Below are 15,218 nucleotides of genomic sequence, written 5' to 3'. Positions count from 1 at the left end.
TCCTACAGAAAATCACCAGGATAAGAGAAAGATGCGCAATTAGCATTTAAAATCCCTTGCAGACTGTATGGCAACATCAATGGGAAATACTGTTGGATCTGGGGTCTTAAGACCACTGCTAATTCCAAGTCTCCTTCTGTCCAAATTTAGTGGCAGACTTCTAGACTTCACAGAAAACTTGTCTGGTCTCCACCGTACTTTTCTGGTTTCAGTGCTGGAACAACTTAAATCAGAAAATAGCATAGCAAGAGAAGATTCTGAAATGGGTAAGTCACCCTTTGCTTCCTATTTTTTTCTTTCTTCTAAACACATTGGCTTCTGTTTTCTTTGGTGTTTTCTCAATAACAATTTTGCATTTTCTGAAACAAAACCCATCACTTTTACTGACCTCTGGAAATGTGAGTAAAATGCATATAAAGGTATTCTGTCATGATACCAGTACCTTATGAAGTCTCTTTTATTCCAGTTCCAAGAAGCTTTGAGTATCTAGAAAGGGAAAGAAGACATAAATGAGGACATGAAAATGGTCTAAAATGTGTAAAGAACTGTTATGTAGAAGAGTAGGTAAATTTATAGCTATACATGGTATATAGATATAAGTAGATATACATCTGATATACATAGATATGAATATGTATATCTATATGGGATAGATAAATAAACCTACCTACTCTTATACATTAGATAAATATATCTATATGGCAGAACTGGCCAAGAAGCAGAAGTTTAATGCAATCAACTTAAGAGTCTTCCCAGCCATATGTTGAGCATGTGAAAAACATAGCAAGGGGCATAACTGAAAGCAGCATAGCAAAACAAATATAGGGAGGCAAATAGAGTTAAATCAGTCTTTTTTAATTTAATTAATGCATTTTTACATAGGTACAACTTTAGGAATACAGTGGTTCTTTCCTCCATACCTCCTACTCCGCTCCCATCCCATCTCCCATTCCCTCTCCCATCTCCTTCTTTATTATGGATTTTTTTTTTTTTGACAGGCAGAGTTAGTGAGAGAGACAGAGAGAAAGGTCTTCCTTCCATTGGTTCACCCCCCAAATGGCCGCTACAGCCGGCGTGCTGCACCAATCCAAAGCCGGGAGCCAGGTGCTTCCTCCTGGTCTCCCATGCAGGTTCAGGGCCCAAGCACTTGGGCCATCCTCCACTGCCTTCCCAGGCCACAGCAGAGAGCTGGACTGGAAGAGGAGCAACCGGGACAGAACTGGTGCCCCAGCTGGGACTAGAACCTGGAGTACTGGTGCCGCAGGTGGAGGATTAGCCTAGTGGGCCGGCATGGATCATTTTTAGTATTAGCATTTAGAATTTGCAGTCAGTTCTCATATTACAATTCATTAGGGACAGAGATGCTACCTGGGGAGCAAGTGCACAGTGACTAATGTTTTTCCTTTAACAATTAACACTCCGTTTTTATAACATCAGTGATCATCCGAGGCTCTTGTCATGGGCTGCCAAGGCTGTGGAAGCCTTTTGTGACCATAGACTCCATCGGTATTTGGACACGGCCAAGTTAAATCAGTCTTAAAGTTTACTGCATTGGTTTGAAATACAGATGGTGGCTGTGATATTAGGACTGTGATTTGGAGGAAATAACATGTTGCTTTGGATTGTCTGAGAGGTTGATTTTATACAAGATCAAATGAGAATCCTCTAATAGGACCAGTATATGCACTGAATAGTCACTTCACCCTCCCCCTAAAAGGTCCAGTCCTCAGATTAAATCATAAACAAAAGCAACAAGGAATCCTGATCCTGCACCCTCAGCTCTTAACCACTCACTCATAGCAAAACTATAACTTTTTTCTAATCAGCCACTAAAATCCACTGCGTTCCTTTAGGTCAGACCATTGGCAATATCTATCTATCTTTCTTTTTTTTTTTTTTTTTTTTTTACAGATGGAGTTAGACAGCGAGAGAGAGATATAGAGAGAAAGGTCTTCCTTCCATTGGTTCACCCCCAAAATGCCGCTATGGCCCAAGCTACGCTGATCCAAAGCCGGGAGCCAGGTGCTTCCTCCTGGTCTCCCATGCGGCTGCAGGGGCCCAAGCACTTGGGCCATCCTCCACTGCCTTCCTGGGCCACAGCAGAGAGCTGGACTGAAAGAGGAGCAACCAAGACTAGAACCTGGCGCCCACATGGGATGCTGGTGCCGCAGGCAGAGGATTAACCAAGTGAGCCACAGCGTCAGCCCCGGCAATATCATTATTTCAACAACTTGAACACTATGTTTATCATAGCAGTCAGTGACACAGTCTTATCTTGAGGAAAACTATTCTAATGGCAGTTATGTGGTTCTTTAGCTTATTTGTAACATAATCCCAAATTCGCTAATTTTGTGAATTGGAGAGTACCAATTAAAGCACCAAAAGGTTGAACCACTAGAGGGAGTCAGAACCCTGCAGACGACAGGACTGTTAGGAAATAGAAGTATTCTCAATTGTGGTCTCCATTAGATTTCCCAACATTCACACCCAGGTGTATGAAACCATTTGTTGTCTCTATTTAGTGTCTTAGTCTGTTTGGATTGCTGACACAAAATACCTTGAACTGGCTACCTTATAAACAACAAACATTTCTTACAGTTCTCGAAGCTGGGAAGTAAACAATCAAGACACCGGCTGATTCTGTGTCTGGTGGGGAACCACTTTCTAATTCATAGACAACAGCTTCCACTGTGTCCTAAATTATGGAAAGGACTAGCTTTCTCTCTCAGACTCCCCCCACCCAGAAAACTTTTACTTAAGAAATACAAACTTCATGCATTGTTTAAGTACAACTTTAGGGACATAGTTTTTCTTCCTGCTGTACCCGCCCTCCCACCTACACTCCCACCTTGCTTCCTCCTTCCTCTCCTATTCCCATTTTTATTTTTTACTAAGATCTATTTTCAATTTCAATTTTCCGTTTTCAATATTTATTCTATACTAACTAAAGAGTTCAACAAATAGAATGAAGTAAAAACACTGTTCCTCAACAGAAGAGACAGGGGCTGTTCAAAGGTGTCACATCTCAAAGTGTCAATTTCACTTCTAGATTACCTTTTAGGTGCTCTATTAGTTACCACAGATCAGGGAGAAGATACAGTATTTGTTCTTTGGGGTCTGGCTTATTTCACTAACTATGATGTTTTCCAGTTTCATACATTTTGTTGCAAACGACAAGATTTCTTTTTTTATATAAATATATATTTATTTGAAAGTCAGAATTACGCACAGAGAAAGAAGGGGAGGCAGAGAGAGGGAGGGAGGGAGAGAGAGAGAGAGAGAGAGAGAGGTCTTTCATCTGCTGGTTCACTACACAGTTCGCTGCAACGGCCAGAACTGTCAGGAGCTTCTTCCGGGTCTCCCATGAGGGTGCGGGGGCCCAAGGACTTGGGCCATCTTCCACTGCTTTCCAGGCCATAGCAGAGAGCTGGATCAGAAGTGGAGCAGCCAGGACTCGAACCGGCACCCATATGGGATGCTGGCACTGCAGATGGCAGCTTTACCCACTACACCACAGCGCCGGCCCCAAGTTTTTTTTTTTTTTTTAACTGTTGTGTAGTATTCCACAGTGTATATGTCTCATAAATTTTTTATCCAGTCTTCAGTTGGTGGACATCTGGGTTGATTCCATATCTCAGCTATTGTGAATTGAGCTGTATCTCTCAGGCCTTTTAAGGTCATTAATCTCATTCATGAGGACTTCACTCTCATAACCCAAAGGCTCTACATCTTAATACTGTTCTCTTGAGGGTTAGAATTTCAACATGTATTTTGTGGGGGACACAAATGTTCAGACTCCAGCAATAACTAACATTTTTTCATATAACTTCTGAATGCCTCAGGTCTTATAGAAATAAATTTCCCAGTTAAAATTTAATTTTTTAATTAATATATTTTATATATATTTTTATATTTATCATATCATCCCATGTGGTCACTGGTTGGAGTCCCAGCTGCCGTACTTCTGATCCAGCTCTCTGCTAATGTGCCTGGGAAAGCAGCAGAAGATGGCCCAAGTCTCTGGGTACCTGCACCCACATGGGAGACCCAGATGAAGCTTCTGGCTCCTGGCTTTCACCTGGCCCAGGCCCAGTTGTAGCAGCCATTTGGAGAGTGAACCAGTGGATGGAAAATTCTCTCTCTGTCTCTCCTTCTTGCTCTCTGTTACTCTGCCTTCCAAATACATACACACATACATGAAAACAGAAACAAAAAGAGAACCAACCAACCTGTAATTCCTGCCTTCATGAAGCTTATAGTTTAATGGGGAAGTCACACATTAAAGGAATCAAAAAAGTAAATAACCCATATAATTAAAGGTAATGAAGATGCTATGAAAGAAATAAACAGAAAAGGACTAATTTACATAGGTATTAAGGATAGGGGAAAGATGGGGGCTGGCACTGTGGTATAGAAGTCTACACCTCCACCTGCAGTGCCGGCATCCCCTATGGACACCAGTTCAAGTCCTGGCTGCTCCCCTTCTTATCTGGTTCCCTGCTAATACACTTGGGAAAGCAGTGGAAGATGACTCAAACCCTTTGTCCCCTGCACCCACATGGGAGACCAGGAAGAAGCTCCTGGCTCCTGCCTTTGGCTGTTGTGGCCATTTGGAGAGTGAACCAGCAGATGAAAGATCTCTCTCTCTCTCTCTCTCTCTCTTCTCTCTCTGTATCTCCTCCTTTCAAATATGAATAAATAATTCTTTTTAAAAAGGATAGGGGAAAGAGCAAAATATTTTTCCTACTCTTATTAGCTAATCATCAGAACACTTCTGACACCAGATTTGTGGGGAAGGGTTGGCTCCCCACACAACCAGCAATTCAGTGGTAGACACCCCCTGGATGTCTTCAGATTAAATCCAGTCCTACCACTGTCTTCCTGGAGATGGTGTCAGACCCCACAGGTTGAGGGCTCAGTACCACAAGACTACTGCCACTTCAGATGCCAATCACAAGTTCCAAGTTGTAGCCTGTGCCTTTGACTGACTGCCTATTATCTGGGGTTCCCATGATTCCTTCTTAATTTAATTTATTTTACTTTAAATTAATGTTAATTTACTAGAACAGCTCAGAAAACTCAAGGAAGCAGTTTATTTATATGTACTTGTTTACTTGTTTTTGTTTTTGTTTTGTTTTTTTGTTTTTTTTTTTTTTTTTTTTGACAGGCAGAGTGGACAGTGAGAGAGAGAGGCAGAGAGAAAGGTCTTCCTTTGCCGTTGGTTCACCCTCCAATGGCCGCCGCGGCCGGCGCGCTGCGGCCGGCGCACCGCGCTGATCCGATGGCAGGAGCCAGGAGCCAGGTGCTTTTCCTGGTCTCCCATGGGGTGCAGGGCCCAAGCACCTGGGCCATCCTCCACTGCACTCCCTGGCCACAGCAGAGGGCTGGCCTGGAAGAGGGGCAACCGGGACAGAATCCGGCGCCCCGACCGGGACTAGAACCCGGTGTGCCGGCGCCGCTAGGCGGAGGATTAGCCTAGTGAGCGGCAGCGCCGGCCTACTTGTTTACTTGTAAAGGATATAATAAAGGAAACCGATCAACAACCAGTTGGAGAGCTACAAAGGAGGGGGTCTGGAAGCGTCCCTGAGTTATGTTCCACAGAGCTGGGATGTATCCTCCTTTTGGCACATAAATGTGTTTCTCAGAAACTCCCCAAACCCCATAGTTCAGGCATTTTTATGGAGTCTTCCTTACTTATGTATGACCTATTAACTCCCATTTCTAGCCCCTCTCCGCTCTCTGGAAATGGGGATAGGGAGTGAAAACTCCAAATTTATAATCAAAGACACTCTTTCTGATGACTAGCCCCCATCCAGAAGCCCAGCCAGAACTGCTTCATTAGGGCAAAAGAGAATCCTAACGCCCAGGAAATTCCAAAGCATTTAGGAGCTCTGTGGCGTGGACCAGGGGCCAAGACCAATATGCATACTTCTGATTTTACAAAAGGGAAGCATGGAGGCCTCTTTGATGAAGTGACATCACAGCTGAAACGTGAGGGAAGAGTAGGAGTCAGAAGAATTGGAGGGGAAGAGGGTGAGTATGCCAGTTAGAGGGGAAAGCCCAAGTCAGTGCCCTGAGATTGGAACATGCTTTCTGGGTTTCAGAAATGTTTTGTCTTTGTCATACCTTAGGCACTTATTTTCTAATTTTTTTTCTTGTGCCACATATAGATGGATAACTTGTTATCTTAAGTAGTAGAGTGTAATATATGGTGCTCAATAAATAACTTGTTGAACTGATTGAATTTAAAGAATAGAGGCTGGTGAGTCCTGCTGTGTGGATTGGATCTAATTCTATCCAGACACATCAGACTCCATTCAGGACAGACAAGTAAATCCCTTAGGTGATCTCCAAGAAAGTTGTCCTTACCCTACAGGTCACCCTTCCTGCCATTCCTGTCATTCATCCCTCCTTCATTTGCATGCTTTTGTGCTTTTGGCTAAATAAATCATTGTAAGAGTCTGTTAAAATCCAGAATTGCCTCAATAATCATGGGTAATATTCTAATAGTGTGTCTTCATGTTGAATATAACATGAGTTAGAAACCCATGTGCTACCAGCTTATCTAAACCTTTGTCTACCCTCTTCTATTCCTATCATCAATAGGAATCTTTATTAGTTTTATAAGATTCTTGCATCACCCTCCTGATTAAATTCCTTCCCTTCAGTCTCTCCTTACATTACCACTTTATTAATCTAGTTAAGAAAACTACTGTACTTTGTTTATAAGCATTATCCTTGGAGTTTATTAAACTTGAGAATTTGATCTCTTAATAAATTCTAGAGTTTTCAGACATGCAAATTTGTTTAAGTGTTGACTCAATACTAGATAAGATCTGATCTTAGAGACTGACCCAAAAGGAAGAACAGCCTATAGGAATAAGGAAGACCTTAAAAATGATTAATTTGTAAGGAGCTGATCAACTTTCCTTAACCTTGTTCCCTCCTCTGAGATAAATGTTCCTGCTCTGTACTGTATTGTTGTTATGGTGTCCTTGTCTGTGTAAACAGAAAATAGGCCCTGCTCTTCACATGCCCCATGCGTACCACAGAGCCTAAAACATTTTGGTATAAAATAAAAATCTGTGGGATGAATAAATGAATAGTGGCAAAGCTGGATTGGTAAAATTGGACTCAGTCATGGAAAGCCTTCCACACCATTCTCTTTGTTCATTCTGTACGCTAGGCAGTACACTAGGAAATGGAAAGGGCTGGTACCCAGAGCACTCTCATGGAAAGAGGAAAGAGTTCATGCTATTCACACATCCAAAGAAGCCCTTTACTTCATTTTATCATTTATAAAGCCTCAACATAAATCTGACTACCTCCTGGAAGATGTCCTTCACACCTTTTGTTCAAATTGCTCTTGCCTTTATTTGCAATCCTGTAGCATTATGTATTCATTTAAATGTCTAATTGTGTTGTATTTGTATTGGTAGGCAGTTATTTTAAGTGACTATATCATTTATTCAGTGAGATCTTTAAATGATTTGGAAATTTGTACCATTTTCTAATATTTTACAATTTTTGCTCCCAACCCCAACATTGAACAAAATGACAGGCTTAATAATTAAATCTGTCCATTCTCTCAATTACTAGAGATTCACTTAGTTTTCATTTGAATTTAGGAAGATAAACTTGAAGAATCTCAGAAAATTTGGTTTGGGTACTATATCTAAGGAACAGTAGATATCATTTTAGCTTATCATAATAATTCTTAGAGCTTTCAAGCAATCAAACTTGTCTAGCAGTTAACCAAATAGTATATAAGATTTGGTCTTGGGGACTGAGCCAGAAACAAGGCCAGACCACAGAGAAGAAAGAGGGTATGAAAATGCTTTATTCATAGGGATCATTAGGTATCACTTCATTGGAGTTTCCTTTAGCACTTTGTTACATCCCATTGAAAAATTAGGACTTAAGATCAGACAGAGGAAATAGAGCTATCTCTTTGCTGCAGTATCATAGCTTGCTGACTGACAGGATCTCATGGAAAGAGTACAAGTTTTGAGAGATGAAAAAGATATCTTGAGATCATTTGACCTTAAATCAAGAGGCTAACTCCAGAAGCTGATGCATTGCGTTCCAAAATAGCAAAACTGAAGACAAGGGGAGAAAGATACTCTTTCTGAATTCTTTCAAATAGAGCAGATCAGGAGCTTTCTTTGGAATAATGACAGTATTCATATTACCCTTGGTATCAAATGCTTCATTTGTTCATTGAAATAAAGGTCACTGTTTCCTTCCTACACCCAAAAATGTGTGGGAGTGGCCATGAATGCCTAGGCATTTTTCAAAATTTTCTTTGGCCCACTTCTTTCTATGTTGCTACTCCCAGATCTTCAAATTCTTTCTGACTTGAAGTACATTCAGTATGTTTCAAATCATTGAAATAGCATCTGACCTACTTTGTGGCTATTGGATTAGTCTTGGCAAATATACTACCTTCAGAAAGAATTAATAAGTTAATTCTTCCTCTGGTTTTCCTCAGATGTAACCTGCATCCCTTTTAGCTCTTGACTTCAGTTTGCTTTGAATGAGTTTGCTGTTTTCCTGTCTGTCTTCCCTCTACTCTCTCCTGATTTTAAAAGTTGACACGATGTGTTATCTTTTCTCTTTCGTTCTTTCTCCCAACAGAGTCTGGGAGCATTGCTACTGGCTTGCTGTCGTCATGTGATTTTTTTTTTTTTTTTTTTTGACAGGCAGAGTGGACAGTGAGAGAGAGAGAGACAAAGATCTTCCTTTTGCCATTGGTTCACCCTCCAGTGGCCGCCGCGGCCGGCGCATGTGCTGATCCAAAGCCAGAAGCCAGGTGCTTCTCCTGGTCTCCCATGCGGATGAAGGGCCCAAGGACTTGGGCCATCCTCCACTGCACTCCTGGGCCACAGCAGAGAGCTGGCCTGGAAGAGGGGCAACCGGGACAGAATCCAGCGCCCAGACCAGGACTAGAACCCGGTGTGCCGGTGCTGCAGGTGGAGTATTAGCCTATTGAGCCACAGCGCCGGCCTGTCATGTGATCTTGAACAATTCATTTAATCTTCCTGAGCCTGATTCTTGTAAATTAAAATTTGGATTACTGGGGCCAGTACTGTGGTGTAGTAGGCTAAGCCTCCTGCTGTGGCACCATTGTCCCATATGGGCGCTGGTTCCTGTCGCAGGTGCTCCTCTTCCAATCCAGCTCTCTGCTAATGGCCTGGGAAAGCAGTGGAAGATGGCCCAAGTCCTTGGGCCCCTGAACCCACATGGGAGACCCAGAGGAAGCTCCTGGCTTCGGATCGGTGCAGCTCCAGCCGTTGCAGCCAATTGGGGAGTGAACCAGTGGATGGAAGACTTCTCTCTCTCTCTCTCTCTCTCTCTGCCTCTCCTCTCTCTATGTAATTCTGACTTTCAAATAAATAAATAAATAAATCTTTAAAAAAAACCAATAATAGTTGTACATATAAAGTTCCAGGCACAGTTCTAAGTGCTTTATGTGATTTAATTTATTCTCCCCAGTTAACTTGAGAACTTGGAACTATTATTTCTGATTTACAGATAAGAGAATTGAGGCACCAAAATGTTATGTAACTCCCCCAAGTTCACACAGCTAATAAATAGCAGAGGTAGAATTCAAAATGCAGTGGGCTGGCTGGCTCTAAAGTTCCCACTCTGAACCACTATACTATGCTATGCTATAACCAAATTTGGCTTTGTAAACCAGGTCCACTAATTAATAGTTATATGACCTTAGACAAAACTTAAAAATCCCCCATCAAAATTTAATCATTTCTAAAAGGATAAAATGAATTCCTACTTTATAAGGTTCATTTGTCCAGCAAATATTTATTGAACACCTATCATTTACTATATGCTGGGCATATTGCAATATCGATAATTAGATTCATGTAATGCACTTGGTATACTGCCAGGCATATATTAAGTGGTCAATGTTAATTATTTTAATTAATAATAGTAAGACAAAAACCTCTGTGAAACATCTTTCCCTTTCCTTCACTACATATTATGTTCTAGAGGGAGACTTCAAAAAGTTCATGGAAATGGCTGGCGCCAAGGCTCAATAGGCTAATCCTCCGCCTGCGGCGCTGGCATCCTGGGTTCTAGTCCCAGTCCAGGTGCCAGATTCTGTCCCGATTGCCCCTCTTCCAGGCCAGCTCTCTGCTGTGGCCCAGGAGTGCAGTGGGGATGGCCCAAGTGGATGCTTGGGCCCTGCACCCGCATGGGAGACCAGGAGAAGCACCCGACTCCCGGCTTCGGATCAGCGTGGTGCGCCAGCTGCAGTGGCCATTGGAGGGTGAACCAATGGTAAAGGCAGACCTTTCTCTCTGTCTCTCTCTCTCACTGTCCACTCTGCCTGTCAAAAAAAAAAAAAAAGTTCATGGAAATGCATATTATGAAAAATTAATTTCAAAATGTTTTACACTAAAGTAAACTTTTTAATCCTATTTTCCTATGAGCTTTTAAAATATTTTTGGAGAGGCAGAGGGGGAGAGAGAGAGAGATCTTCCATCTTTCAGTTTACTACCTAAATGCCCACAACAGCTGAGAGCTGGGCCAAGGCAAAGCCAGGTACCAGGAACTCCATCCAGGTCCCCAGCATAGGTGGTAGGGACCCAAGTAATTGAGCCACGATCAGCTGCCTCCCAGGACATGCATTAGTCGGAAGGTGGCAGAAGTGGAGCTGGGACTACAATCCAGGCACTCTGATATGGGATGTCCCAAGCAGCATCTTAGCCACTGCACCAAATGCCCACCCCTCCGTGAACTTTTCACATGTCATTGTCGTATAGCTGTTTTCTACTGGTCACCTAATTTTATTTGAAATAGTTTTGAGGCGCGGATCTATAGGATATTGCCTTACTGTTTTAGCAAAAGCAAACAAAACAAAATAAAAACAATATAAATATCTCTTAGGGCTAAACTGAGAAAGTTTTTCATGGCTACTTTGAAGTAGATCTAATATATAATAAAGGCCAGGCCAGCCATGCAGAATATACTTACTACCAAAGAACATGAGGAACATTGGTAAATGTGTTAATAGGAAGGTAATCAAATATACTGATTTGGGAAAATGTATAGTGAAGTGATCTTGGGAAACAAAATGATCCCACAATGCATCTCTGGTGATACATTACAGAGTCCAGCAACCACGCTTCTCAGAATGCATGTAGGAATGGAGGGTTTGCACTTCTGTACTGGGCTTTGGTGCTCTCAGAGTCTATCCTGTGCTTAACTAACCCCACATTCTGTGAGTCAGAAATATTCACTAGGCTTCATAGGAGACTTGACTTCTCTAAATTGCTGAGAAGCCAATGAAATGATCTATATGAAATCATTTTAATTACACACATGTATGCATGTACACATACAGACTGAAGAGTTGTATGCAGGAGTGTCATAGTCACGCACACAATGTGCTCTTATGGGAGCCAGACGGGGAAAGTACTTCCTCCTTTGCTGAAGTTGCTGTGTGCGTTGTTTTCTTTCTTAATGTGACCAAGCTCGCCTTCCTGTCCTGATTAGTTCCTCTTCTCATAATTTCAGTTCCTAATAATAACAACAACAAACAACCATGGCTAACATGTAGTAAGTGGGTCTTGTACTTACTAAACATTAGCCATTGTTATTGTTTCACATGAATTAATTTATTTAGTCATCATAACAACTCCATGAATCACTTGCTATTATCATCCCTGTTATTTTTGAGAAAGCTGAGGTACAGGGGGTTAAATACTTTATACCAGGTTAACTAGCTGGTAAGCTGCAGGATCAGGCTTCCAGCCTATGTTGTTTTGCTCCAGAGCCTGTATCCTCTTCTACTGTGCTGAACTGTGTTCCACTCCACCATCATGCCTGATACCATCGCAAGCACAGTCTTGCCATTGTGAAAACTTTTAGGCAACAGCCACTGGTTTGCCTCCTTACATTCAGTCGGTGAAACCAGTCATTTTTTAAAAAGATTTATTTATTTACTTATTTGAAAGAGTTATGGAAAGAGAGAAGGAGAGACAGAGATTTTCCATCTACTGGTTGACTCCCTAAATGGATGCAATTGCCAGGGCTGGGCCAGACTGAAACCAGGAGCCAGGAGCCTCTTCTAGGTCTTCCATGTGGGTACAAGAGACCAAGCATTTGAGCCATCCTCTCCTGCTTTCCCTGGCATATTAACAGGGAGCTGGGTCAGAGGTGGAGCAACCAGGAGTCCAATTGGCACCCATATGCTGACATTGCAAGCAGCAGCTTTACCCATAATGCCAGCCCCCAAAGTCATTTTTTAACCCAAACTAACCTCAACATAATACTTATTATTCATTTGTGAGAAATGCAAAATCTTACCAACTGGTGTAATTCATGCTACACACTTTGATTTTTATTAATTATCTGGGGGAAATAATAATTTACAAGTCTACACAATGTTAACCATGATGTAGCTTACAACCACAAACATATTCAAGAAATGAGAAACATTCATATTCAAGAAATGTATTCAAGAAATGAGATCAAGGGGTCAGCACTGTGGCATAGCAGATAAAGCCGCTGCCTGGAGTGCCGGCATCCCATTTAGACAGCAATTCAAGTTCCAGCTACTCTACTTCCAATCCAGCTCTCTGCTATGGTCTGGGAAAGCAATAGAAGATGGACCAAGTCCTTGGGCCCCTGCACCCACGTGGGGGACCCGGAGGAAGCTCCTGGCTCCTGGCTTCGGATCAGCCCAGCTCTGGCCATTGTGGTCATTTGGGGCATGAACCAGCAGATGGAGGACTCTCTCTCTCTCTCTCTCTCTCTCTCTCTCTCTCTAACTCTTTATCTCTGTCTCTACCTCTCTATCTCTATCTCTATCTCTCTGTAACTCTGTCTTTCAAATGGATAAATGAAAACTAAAAAAAAGAAAGTCAAAATCTCAGATATTTTTCTTCTGCTGATCACTTGACATAGTTAACATCTAAACTGCTCCTTACTCTAGGATTCAGCATACAGTTGGCAGAATCAGTGTTATAAATAGCACTATAAAAAGAAATAAACAGTTTTCAAAATGTATACAAAATATTTTCCTAAGGTGTCAGAATGAAATGTTAAAAAAGTAGAACTTGGGGCCGGTGCTGTGGCTCTGTATGGTTAATCCTCTGCCTGCTACTGTGGCACACTGACATCCCATTTAGGCACCGGTTCTAGTTCTGGCTGCTCCTCTTCCAATCCAGCTCTCTGCTATGGCCTGAGAAAGCAGTAGAAGATGGCTCAAGTCCTTGGGCCCCTGAACCCACATGGGAGACCTAGAGGAAGCTCCTGGCTCCTGGCTCCTGGCTCCTGGCTTCGGATCAGCTCAGCTCTGGCCATTGTGGCCATTTGGGGAGTGAACTAGCAAATGGAAGACTTGTCTCTCTCTCCCTCTCACTGTCTGTAACTCTACCTCTCAAATAAATAAGTAAGTAAGTAATAAAATCTTTTTTTAAAAAAGCAGAGCTTAAAAAAAGCCTTGAGATTAACTAGTTTGTACACTTAGGGCTGGGGAGAAGTGAAGCAACTTATCCAAGGTTACCCAGGTAGTTAGTGGTGGATTGTGGATTGTGGTGTCTGGATCAGCTTGCACAATGCACTTTCCTCAGCACTGCATTTCTTTTTTCTTTTTTTAAAGATTTATTTATTTGTTTGAAAGTCAGAGTTACAGAGGGAGAGAGAGAGAGAGAGAGAGAGAGAGGTCTTCCACACGATGGTTCACTCCCCAGTTGGCTGCAATAGCCAGAGCTGTGCCAATCTGAAGCCAGGAACTTCTTCCGGGTCTCCCACATGGGTGCAGGGACCCAAGCACTTGGATCATCTTCTATTGCTTTCCCAGACCACAGCAGAAAGCTGGATCGGAAGTAGAGTGGCCGGGTCTCGAACTGATGTCTATATGGGATGCAGGCACTTCAGGCCAGGGCGTTAGCCCGCTGCGCCACAGCGCTGGCCCTAGCACTGCATTTCTGACTGGAGCTACTCCACACAGGCTGCTGCCACACTTACCATAATGTGAACAGCTTCTCACAGTCAAGAAACCATTTACCCGGTGCCCTAAGAAAGGTGTTATATTTCACTCAGGAATCATATCCTTCATTTTCTATGTAAATGAGTAGATCTATATGCCATATTAGCTTCCTCTCAAAGCTGGTAAGGGTTTGGCTGCTGTGACTTAGATCCTGAAGGAAAGACAAATGCACTCTCTGTCTTGAGAAAATAGTAGCAGAAGGTATCTAATAAAATGTACATTGATGCTGTCCTAACCTCTTCAAGTACAACTTTAGGATGAGAGTCAAGTTCTAGCCACAAAACTGATGATAAAAGTAGCTTGTTGTCTTTTTGATACAGTCTGAATATTTTCTTTGACCATCAAAGGAACCAACGTCAAGGAACTTATTTTGACTTCAAAGCCAGTTCTCTGGAGGAAAAGAATCTTCCTTCTTTGGTTTCTGTTAGAGGAATGAATTTCTTTATTTTTCAACTACTCTTCTTTTTCTGAACTCTTACTTGTACTTAACAAATTATTTATTGTTGGTTCAAAATACTGTGCAGCTTGAGAGAAAGGTTCCACACTGCCCAGAAGCTCAGTGGCCCTGTCAAGAGCCAGACTCTACAGCATTGGAATAGGGGCTTCCCAGGGTCCCCACTGTAAAGTGTGATTAGCAGCGTGGACATCACCCGGGAGGCAGTTAGAAATGTAGAACCTTAGGCCTGAGTTAGAGTCAACCTTTTAACAAGCTCCCACAGTGATTCTTTTTTTTTTTTTTTAAGATTTATTTATTTATTTGAAAGTCAGAGTTACACACAGAGAGAAGGAGAGGCAGAGAGAGAGAGAGAGAGAGAGAGAGAGAGAGAGAGAGAGAGACCTCCATCTGCTGGTTCACTTTCCAATTGGCCACAATGGCTGGAGTTGCACTGATCCAAAGCCAGGAGCCAGGAGCTTCTTCTGGGTCTCCCAGGTGGGTGCAGGGGCCCAAGGACTTGGTCCATCTTCTATTGCTTTCCCAGGCCATAGCAGAGAGCTGGATCAGAAGTGGAGCATAACAAAAGTCACTGGGCAAGCGCCGTGGCTCACTTGGCTAATCCTCCGCCTGCGGCGCCGGCATCCCATAGGGGCACCGGGTTCTAGTCCTGGTTGCTCCTCTTCCAGTCCAGCTCTCTGCTGTGGCCTGGGAAGGCAGTGGAGGATGGCTCAAGTGCTTGGGCCCTGCACCTGCATGGGAGAC

At 42.6% G+C, this 15,218-nt stretch overlaps 1 protein-coding gene across 2 annotated transcripts in view; it reads left to right on the top strand.

Moving 5' to 3' along the window:
- GATM (glycine amidinotransferase) overlaps positions 1 to 15,218 on the top strand; it is a 49,809-nt gene that overhangs the window by 471 nt on the left and 34,120 nt on the right. For both annotated transcript variants that reach the window (XM_089310263.1, XM_089310262.1), the window contains exon 2: positions 151 to 266. The gene's annotated coding sequence lies outside the window, so the exon portion shown is untranslated. The remainder of the gene's footprint in view (positions 1 to 150; positions 267 to 15,218) is intronic.

The sequence above is a fragment of the Oryctolagus cuniculus genome, chromosome 12 (genome assembly GCF_051225735.1).
Source record: "Oryctolagus cuniculus isolate XC-2025 breed Fujian yellow rabbit chromosome 12, ASM5122573v1, whole genome shotgun sequence".
Lineage (NCBI taxonomy): Eukaryota > Metazoa > Chordata > Mammalia > Lagomorpha > Leporidae > Oryctolagus > Oryctolagus cuniculus.
This window is presented reverse-complemented; position numbering and strand designations above follow the sequence as displayed.